Here is a 10019-nt window from a genome sequence, read left to right on the forward strand (position 1 = left end):
CCCCGCCTTGCAACCTGCAGAACGTAAAGGATCGGCTGCTGATGTTTTGGTGCTCAGGACACTTTCAGCAGTCTTGATGTATAAGAGCTGTTTTGGCAGGACACGGGGGGCCTGGACAATATCAGGCTGGCGGCTTCGGCTGACCAATGTACACGAGTGTTTAAAACCCTGGTCTTGCCTTACCTTGATTCATTACTTGCTGTGTGTCCTATTATCTTACATTTTTTTCAAGTATTATTCAAGTAGGCCAGGTTTGTCCAGTCCTGATCCTGGAGGGTCACTGTAACAAAGTTCACGTTCGGGGTCTCGTCTCGGGAACCGGCAGTCATTTAAACATAACACTTTAATTATAGAATAAACGAACACAAAACACTGAAAGTAAAGCCCTTCACGGAGGACTGCCGCATAACACAAACAATAGGAGCGCACTGACATGACCACCGACTCTCTCACATACTACTGTTTGACTTTATTATCAGTCCAAAAATAAAATTACACAGAAAATGCAACTTAAATAAACCAAACAAATATAAATATAGGCTACAACCGACTGTATTTAATGTATTGTTGCCAAGATTTAATGACAGTTTTTAAGATTTACCTTTAACAGTCGCCACTTGTGCGGTCAGTCGGCCAGCAGTGTCCAGCCATGCTGCCTTTCTCTGAGGTTTTATGACAGCTGCACTTTTTATGGTTATTAGTACATCATTAAAACATTACAATCTAAAATTATTCTTTAAGCGAATGATGGGAGTCGAGATTTCTTATTTTAATCATCTTCAGTTTTTATTTGTTTTTATAAAAGTAGTAATAGGATGATTTTTTTTAGGCACCCTTACTGGCCACACACATTGTAGTGAATGCTGTGATATGTGCTGGCCATCGCGATCGGTCACTCGCACGCACACGAACACAGCCTTCAGTCACAATCTTACAGCGTTAATAGGGACAGCTAGATCTGCTGAATGCTGCTGCTTTGCACACTGTAATTTAGTTTTTATTTGTTAAAGAGCCAGGGGCGGATTTAGTGATTTCGGGGCCCTATACATTTGCACACATTTACAACCTTGCGCTTCCTTTGACTGTAGTGATGCTGGCTGCTGCAGGACCAGGTCCCATAGTTGTGTCCGGTCTTTTAGATCTGTCATGTTATAAACGATGGCTTTCCTTCGTGCTGCAGACCCTCGTTCACGGTTGAACAGGTTATAATAGTATTAGAGTCGGTTGGACACTAGGTGGTGCTTTGGGGTCATTTTCAATAAGCAATTGTCAACACAACGCAAAGCTGTGTAACTTTAAAAGTATTTATTTCTTTATTTATTTTAATTACAAATTTAAATTAAACTGAAGGAAATTACATATTTCCACGGTTAAGTATTATTAAATAATCATGAAGTGTGGAAAGTAACTGCACATATGGGTCCTTCACAGAAACGAGTGTGCCATTTAAAACAATAAACATATATGCACTGTTTTTAATTATAAGCATTTAATTATAGCTTCAGATGCATGATATTTTCATTTGTAGGGCCCTATGAAATCTGTTTTATTTTATTCCAAATTCCATTTTATTTTATTTTATTTTTTTCATTTAAATTTTTCTGGATTCAGGGTTATTGTTGTTATTGTTGTTTTTCCATTTAACAACAATTTATAAAAATTTTTTTTTTTTTTTAATTACATTCTTAGGGCCCAAATTCTGTGTTTTCCATTTTATTTTTCTGTATTAAATTTTAATGGTTTAATCAAAAACATATCTAATCAATTAAATTCATAAAAACAATATAATTAATTAATTTGTATACAATAATAGGGCCCTATTATTTTTTAAAATAAATTCTGTTTTGTGTATTTAAATTTTTGTACTATCAAAGTGCTACACAACAGAGGTTTACTGTTAAAATTGTAACTAAGACGTGCATTACACTGTTCAAGAGTGAAACGGTGAAGTGCTCGTGAAGTGTAGGACCCTATGATTTCCATGTTGCAGAAAAAGAATCGGACAGAATCGCGGAATCCATTCATAAAAACAGAATTTACTGTGGAATGTGGAATGTGTCAAATTTTGGATGAATAAATCAGATGCAAGTCAGGACACTTAAATCAAATCTTGGTATGGACTAGTGTATGTGAATACTAAATGGCTAAGATTCTATTCTGTAAATATGAATCCTGCATGTTTTTGGTCTCTGTGTGAATGAATAGTGCAGACCATAGACGCACCTTCACTCTCTTTCATTGAAGATAAGTGAAGCCGCCAGTGTCCAAATAGCATGCTGACATCTTGTGCTGATTCAGGCAGATTTTAACTGGGCGCAGGCCGCAGAAGAGGGTGGCCGCAAAGTGACCAAAATTAGCATGATGACAAACAAAAACACTAGAATCTATGGGACACTATTAAGTGCTAACCTGCAAATGTTTTCTTAAGGAGCTATTTCTACCTGATCTAACCCTTAAATTTAATTTTATCACTGTAACCTAATGTATAGGTTAATAATTAATATTTAATGCCTTATAAGAAAAATATACATAAGGCAGACATGTCCACAAGTCTTTCATCTGAAGTCAGAGTCAAGCCTGAAGTCTTTAAGCTGGAGTCTTTCATCACGAGTCCGAGTCGAGTCTGGAGTCATTTCATTAATTGTTGCAAATAAATTTCTCATCTTTAAAAATCCTATTTACAAGGTTGCATTTTAAAAGGGTCATATAATGCCCATTTTCCACAAGTTGATATGATTCTTTAGGGTCTTAATGAAAAGTCTATACCATTGAGAAATTTTAATCAAAGTATGTTAGTGTAAAACACCCTTTTTCACCCTGTCAAAATCAGCTCTGTTTTCAGCAAGCCGTTTCGATGCATGGGCCTTTAAATGTTAATGAGCTCTGCTGACTCCGCCCCTCTCTTCCGAGCCGCTCTCTGAGAGACTGTTTACTTTAGCCGCATTCATCGTGAAACTTGCTAATTAGCACATTATTAGGAAAGGCCATTTGCAAAGATTCATTTAAAACCCCTTGTACTCACTTCTTCTGGAGGTGAAGCTGGATCACGAATGATTCGCGCGAACATAGATGCATTTATGTAGATGGAGGGTGCATTCCCTTCAGAACCAAACCTAATCCTCTTCAGGCACTCAGATGACGGGAGTAAATGACTACTGCTATGTTCATTATTACATCCAACAACACAACACCTCAATCGCTCAGGAGTCATTTTTGCCTACATCTGCTCCGGCGGTGAAACAGCTGATGACAGTTCACTCAGCGCGGGTCTGAGGTAACACACCAGTGCAGTCTGTGCTGAAACACTGCTGTCAATCAACAGTCGTGGGAGGGGCCTCCGTCCGTGTGACATCACACAGACAGCTGGCTCGATTTGAGAAAGGGGTAAAGATTTTAGTAGATTAAAAAAAAACACTTTGTGGATCTTTATCATAATAGGGTGGATGTGTACACACACTGCCAACACACATTTCAGTTCAAACAACATGTAAAAGTGCATGTAGCATCCGATGACCCCTTTAAAGTTCCAGAATTACTACTAGTATTTTAGCTCAACTTGTCGTCTTCTACCTGGATACAGAGTCAATCCAAGATACAAAAATACATAAATACTGCTCCAAGTGTGTGTGTGCGTGTGAGTGAGTGTGCGCGTTTTTGTGAAAAGTCAGGACATAGATGTGTATAATGACGAGGGTATGGCAGGTATTACAAGCTGAAGGTGGCATCTCAGGACATTGACCCATGTCCCCACTTTTCAAAACGCTTATAAATCACTCAGAATGAGGTTTTTTTGGGGAAAGTTGAAATGCACAGTCTCCTGTAAGGGGTAGGTTTAGGTGTAGGGTTGGTGTAGGGCAATAGCACATACAGTAAGTACAGTATAAAAACCATTATGCCTATGTGTAGAACCTGGTCGAAAAGAACGCACACATATAATCTTAACATCACAAGGAGTGTCTCCCTCCACGCTGTGTCATAAAAATTAACAAATGACCAACACAACGCCACAATTCTCTGACTAGCGTCCGGCCATACTCTCCTTATCACCTCGAGAGACTCGTAAACCATGATAAGTTTGGGGATGAAATGACCGCGCTACATCTGCACGGAGTTAAGAACAAAGAACTGCTTCTTTGGAGAGGTTCCAGAATCAGAGCGCTCGCGATACTGCGACCCCCGCTTACCATAAACTACCTTCTGATAAACAAAAAGCAACTGACTTATAGCTTCGACTGAGCTAAGAAGATCACCAGAGCCACACAACGTGATACTCCTCATGACCTCGAGACCTCAGCTTTGGTCTCCCACCGTCCAAAGGAATGTGCTCTTCTTCTCTTGTGCAAAGAGCACCCAAACTTTTATGGACTTTGCCAAAAGGACAATCAAGAAGAGACTGCTGCTATTAAAGCAATATACTCAAGAGACAATATATATATGAATGTGGTATTGTATGCTCTTTATCTTGCTGTGGTTATTAGAACTTAGGATATTTTAATCTATGACTTAACCCGTTTAGTAGGTAAGATTATAGGTATTTGATATGACAAATACCTCATGTGTGGTATTGAATTAAACCTTATTTTTATTGCAATAAGGTGATATGGATGAATGTTGACTTTTAGCATCATAAGGCATGATTGTAACACTTTATAGAAATCTTCTAGGACATTCCCTCCATGTGACATATTTCATAGCAGATAATGTATGCACAAAAAGAAGCCGTGCTGGGCGGGGCTCCGCACTACAGAGTCAATGTGATTGGACCAAACAGTGAATGGGATGGACTCAAATCAGTCCGATAAAACCAGACACCCAACTTTGAATGCTGGTGGAAAACGGAAGGAAAACTGCAAGAAAACTTGGCTGAAAGCTTGGGCGTTGCTCCCCCTGATCGCGCTGCGAAGCATTCGCAGACTTAACATCTAGCTGATCATCTCAAAGGACTTCAACACCCTGTCAACATCTGACCAAAGAAACTTACAAAGCCTGCAGCGTAAGAACTTCAAAGCCTTGCCATTCGCGCTGCCAGGAAGCCACCAATCCAAAGAGGATTCCCCGAGTGACGTCACGCGACAACGACACATCAGCGCGAAAGTCCGGGATTTCCTCAACAACCATCCAGAGAGAAGAACAGCCTTCAACTCAACTCAAAGCAAGTAAACAAACAATCTCTATTTGCTGAGCTGAATTGAATGAATCTTTAAAAGATAACGATAGTCGAGTCTTCTGTTTGTGACGTCTTCAGGTCATCTTTATTCTCAGGAAAGAGAATAGCCTTAAACTTTCTTCAAACTGCTTTCATCTTGCCATAACGTGTGTATGTGTGTGTGTATATGTGTTTTGTTAGTATTGTATCATAGAATAGTAAATAAACTCTCGTTTCATTTATAATGAATGGTCTGGTGCCGTGATTTTCAAATCTGAAATTATTTGCCAAAGGTCGTGTTACCTGTTGCTCAAAATTTCCCAACCAATTCTGTATTATTATCATGGCCACGAGGTAAACAGGATTGCTATATTACTGGTTTAATGCTCGCTGGCTCGAGTCGTTAAGTATAAATTATACGTTTTGATTAATACCAATTAATCAGATCCAGCGAATCTCTATGATTTGATTTCCTAAAGCTAAAATTCAAAATAAAAGCTTCAATGAAGAGCTAATCAAATTTATTACATACAAATAAAAGCTAAATTCCTTACATATGGGATGTCCCCACTTTTCACAAAAACGAATGTGTGTGTGTGTGTGTGTCCGTATGTCCGTGTGTGTGTGTGTTAACTACTCACTGCTGTGTGTGTGCACTTGGATGGGTTCAATTTCGTGACAGTCAGAGGTCAGATCCATTCAAGACGGCGCCGACCAGTGTAGTGGCTTGCCGTCGTTCCTCTTCATTTACTAGTTTGTTTCTTTTTTTTGTTCTTTTATATTTTTTTGTTTTGTCCGTGTCAGTCGCTGTGGGTTTATGATCACAGTACCCTGCTTCAGTTTCGTTCGTTCGACTTGTTGATTAGTAGTAGAAATAAGTGTTTTTTCACTCATTCTGCGCTGTATACAGTGTTTTCCGGCTGGATGTCTCTGCTGTAAGCAAAGACGCAGACGAAGACGGGGGAGGCGTGCAGGTGCTCACGTGAAGCGGAGATTTTTGCGGAGATATCCTGATGTGGTGCAGCGTGTAAGAGAAGACGGCAATGTGGATTTTGCTGTGGAGTCTTGGGGTTGGCGCCGTTCATTTTCGCTGCCAGTTTACCCGGATGGATGTTCTTCGGCTTTGCCCTTTTACCTGGATGCAAAGTCTTTGTCGTGTCTCAGAGGTGTTGAATTGAGTAACTTACTTTATCCTAAGATGGTAAAGTCTGGCCAAGCCACAGTTGTTGCTTCTACGGTCTCACAGACTTTAAAGATGTCGCTGGTAAATGCACGTTCCATTACAAACAAGACGTTCATTTTAAATGATTTCATTTCACACAATGTCTTGGACTTTCTATTTCTCACAGAGACTTGGGTAAATGTAGATGAGTGGAGTCCATGTGATGAAATTTGTCCAACTGACTATAATTTATTGCAGGATTTGGTGAGATTTTTAGTACCTTTTCTGATGTATCCTGGCTGGAGTCTGCGCCTCTTACGGCTGATCCAGATGAATTGCTTACTGTTTTTAATTCTGTATGTTCTGAAGTCTTGGATTCTGTTGCTCCTTACAAGGTTAAGCATCGTAAGGTAAATCAACAGCCTTGGTTAAATGAACATACTCGTGTTCTCAGACAGCAGTGTAGGAAGGCAGAATGGGCTTGGAAGAAAAATAAACTTCTGGTTTCTCACCAGATTTTACGAGATTCACTTTTTGGGTACCAGAAAGCTGTAAAGGATGCTAAAGCTGCCTATTTTTCAAATATTATATCACAGCACTCAAACTCGCTAAAAATTTTGTTTCAATCTATTAATAGGTTTTTTAATCCAAATCCTGTTACAATATCTCCATCCATAGAGTGTTGTGATAAGTTTTTAAGTGTTTTCTCTGGAAAAACTAAAAATATTAGGTCCAGGTTTCATGGTTTGGATGGAAAGGTAGTAGATGACTCTAGTAATGTTAACATCTTTGATGAATTTGATCTGGTTTCATCTACCGATGTTAGTTATATCATTGCTCAATTGAAACGCCCAGCAACCAGTTGGGATGTTTTGCCTTCAGGTTTGCTTGGTGCGACAGCTGATTTTATTGGACCAAGTATTACATCTATTGTGAACTGTAGTCTCTCTACTGGTATTTTTCCATCATGTCTTAAGCAAGCGGTCATTCAGCCCCTTCTTAAAAAGTCTGCTTTGGACCCTTTGGAATTCACGAATTATCGGCCAATTTCAAAGCTGCCCTGCATTTCTAAAATATTGGAGAAAGTGAGGGTTGGGGAATTTTCATCCTCTTCAGCCTCTCTTGAGTGTGGAGTACCTCAGGGCTCCATTTTGGGGCCTATTCTGTTTTCACTTTTTCTGTTGCCTTTAGGCCTTATTTTTAAACACAGTATGTCTTATCATCTTTATGCTGATGATATTCAGATTTACTTGCCTATTAGATCTGGAGAATCAAGTTCTCATTCATCTTTGTTAGTATGTCTCGAGGAAGTGAAGTGCTGGTTAGAGCAAAATTGCCTACAGCTAAATGCGAGTAAATCTGAAGTTGTTACGGGGCTGACGAGACGTGAGACGTGCGGATCCATCTGCAGACTTTTATTGACAAGAGACGTGGTCACAACAGGCAGGGTCAAACAGTGGCAAACAGGTATAACATGGGCGAGACAAAAAGTAAACAGAGACGAGCGTGGGTCGACGATCGGTTAACAGTATCCAAAGGGGCGAGACAGGAGAGGTAATCCAAAAACGTGAGCGATAGTCCAGGCAGGGGAAAACACAATCAGACAAAGGCGAGGCTAGGCAAGGCAAGACTAGGGAAACTAACGGGCTCTGTAGGGCAGCGATAATGCATACAATACTCTGCCCCGACGGAAGGAAAGTCCAGGGTTTAAATAGAGTGTGTGATCAGTGTGTGCGTAGGATCGGGTGTGCGTGTGATTCGTAATGGGTGATGGGAGTTGGAGTCCATGTGATGTGTGGTGTGAAAGTCAATGTGGTGAGTGAGTGACCTCTGGTGGTAAATGAACGGAAGTGCAGACCAGATTCGTGACAGAGCCCCCCCCCCCCAAAGAGCGGCTTCCAGACGCTCCAAACAGTCTATAATCCAGGAGGGAGGTGGAGTGGAGGCAGGAACAGGGGGAGGGATGGAGGGCCAGGTCCGTGTGGAAGTGGAGTGGTCTGGAACCGAGGTAGAGCCGGCAGACCAGGAAACCTGGGCGGAGCTGGCCGGACTGGAGTCCACCAGGGAGGAGTCGACGGACCTGGTGCCCACCAGGGCGGAGCCGACGGACCTGGTGCCCACCAGGGCGGAGCAGACGAGACCGGAGCCCACCAGGGTGGAGCAGACGGAGCTGGAGCCCACTAGGGCGGAGCAAACGGGACTGAAGCCCACCAGGGCGGAGCAGAAGACCACCAGAGCCAGATAGTGGACCACCACAGCGGAGCAGACGGAGCTGGAGCCCACCAGGGCGGAGCAGACGGAGCTGGAGCCCACCAGGGTGGAGCAGACGGGGCTGGATCCCACCAGGGCGAGATAGTGGACCACCACAGCGGAGCAAACGGAACAGGTGGAGCAGAAGACCACCAGAGTGGAGCAGACCGAACAGGCAGAGCGGAAGACCACCAGAGCGGAGCAGACGGACCTGAAGACCACCACGGAGCAGATAGAGCAGGAGCATACCATGACGGATCAGGAACCCACAGGAGAGACTGGGACCTAAGGGAAACTGAGACAGAAGGAGGAGACAGAACATGCACAAACACAAGGACTGAGGTAGGGAACACAGAAAGTTCATAATTAGTCCCCATAGCTGTGACAGGACAGAACGAGAGTTCATTGACGGCCTCCATAGCCGTGACAGGACAGAACGAGAGTTCACCGACGGATACCGCTGACACCTCTGGAGGTTCTGCAGCAGTTGCCGCCACCTCTGGAGGTTTTACAGCAGTAAACTCAGGACACAAGGAGAGTTTAGTAATGGTCTTTTCAACCGCAACACAACAGGTTGAGAGTACATTACTGAGCGCCACCACCATACAAGGGGCTGAGGTGAGCCCTTCTGCTTCTGGAGGTTCTGCAGCAGGTGCTACCACCTCTGGAGAAGCTGTGGCAGCAGTCGCCACCTCAGACAGTGCTGCGGTGGTGTACGCTGCCCAAACACAACATAAAGCGATCCCCATCATGGGAAGCACTTCAGACAGGGGAATCAGTTCAGGAGCAGGAGGCTTAGAGTGAGTGAGTTTGGGAATACCAGCTGCGCGTGCAGACACCAGCGGTGAATCCCTCACACTGGATATCAGACTGGGATAATGAAAGACTGACCTTGATGATCTGGGTGTGTCAGCGGAGACGTGACCCGACTCTGGAAGGTCAGCGGAGATGTGCTGCTGTGACTCTGGACGAACAGCTGAGACGTGCTGCTGTGACTCTGGATGAACAGCTGTGACATGACTTGACTTTAGGAGGTCAGCTGAGACGTGAAGTGACTCTGGACGGACAGCTGAGACGTGCTGTGACTCTGGATGATCAGCTGAGACGGGGCAAGATTCTGGGAGATCAGTTGAGACGTGACTCGGTTGATGACGACCAATTGTGACTTGATTTGACTCTTTGACATTAACTATGACTTGACTTGATTTGTGAAGATCAGCTTTGACTTGGCTTGATTTGTGACTAACGGTGACTTGACTTAGCTTGTGAAAATCAGCTTTGACTTGACTTGATTCGTGAAGATCAGCTTTGACTTGGCTTGATTTGTGACTATCAACGGTGACTTGACTTAGCTTGTGAAGACCAGCTGTGACTTGGCTTAGCTTATGAAGATCAGCTTTGACTTGACTTGATTCGTGACGATCAACGGTGACTTGACTTAGCTTGTGAAGATCAGCTTTG

Source organism: Onychostoma macrolepis, chromosome 04, assembly GCF_012432095.1.
Source record: "Onychostoma macrolepis isolate SWU-2019 chromosome 04, ASM1243209v1, whole genome shotgun sequence".
In the NCBI taxonomy this organism is placed as follows: domain Eukaryota; kingdom Metazoa; phylum Chordata; class Actinopteri; order Cypriniformes; family Cyprinidae; genus Onychostoma; species Onychostoma macrolepis.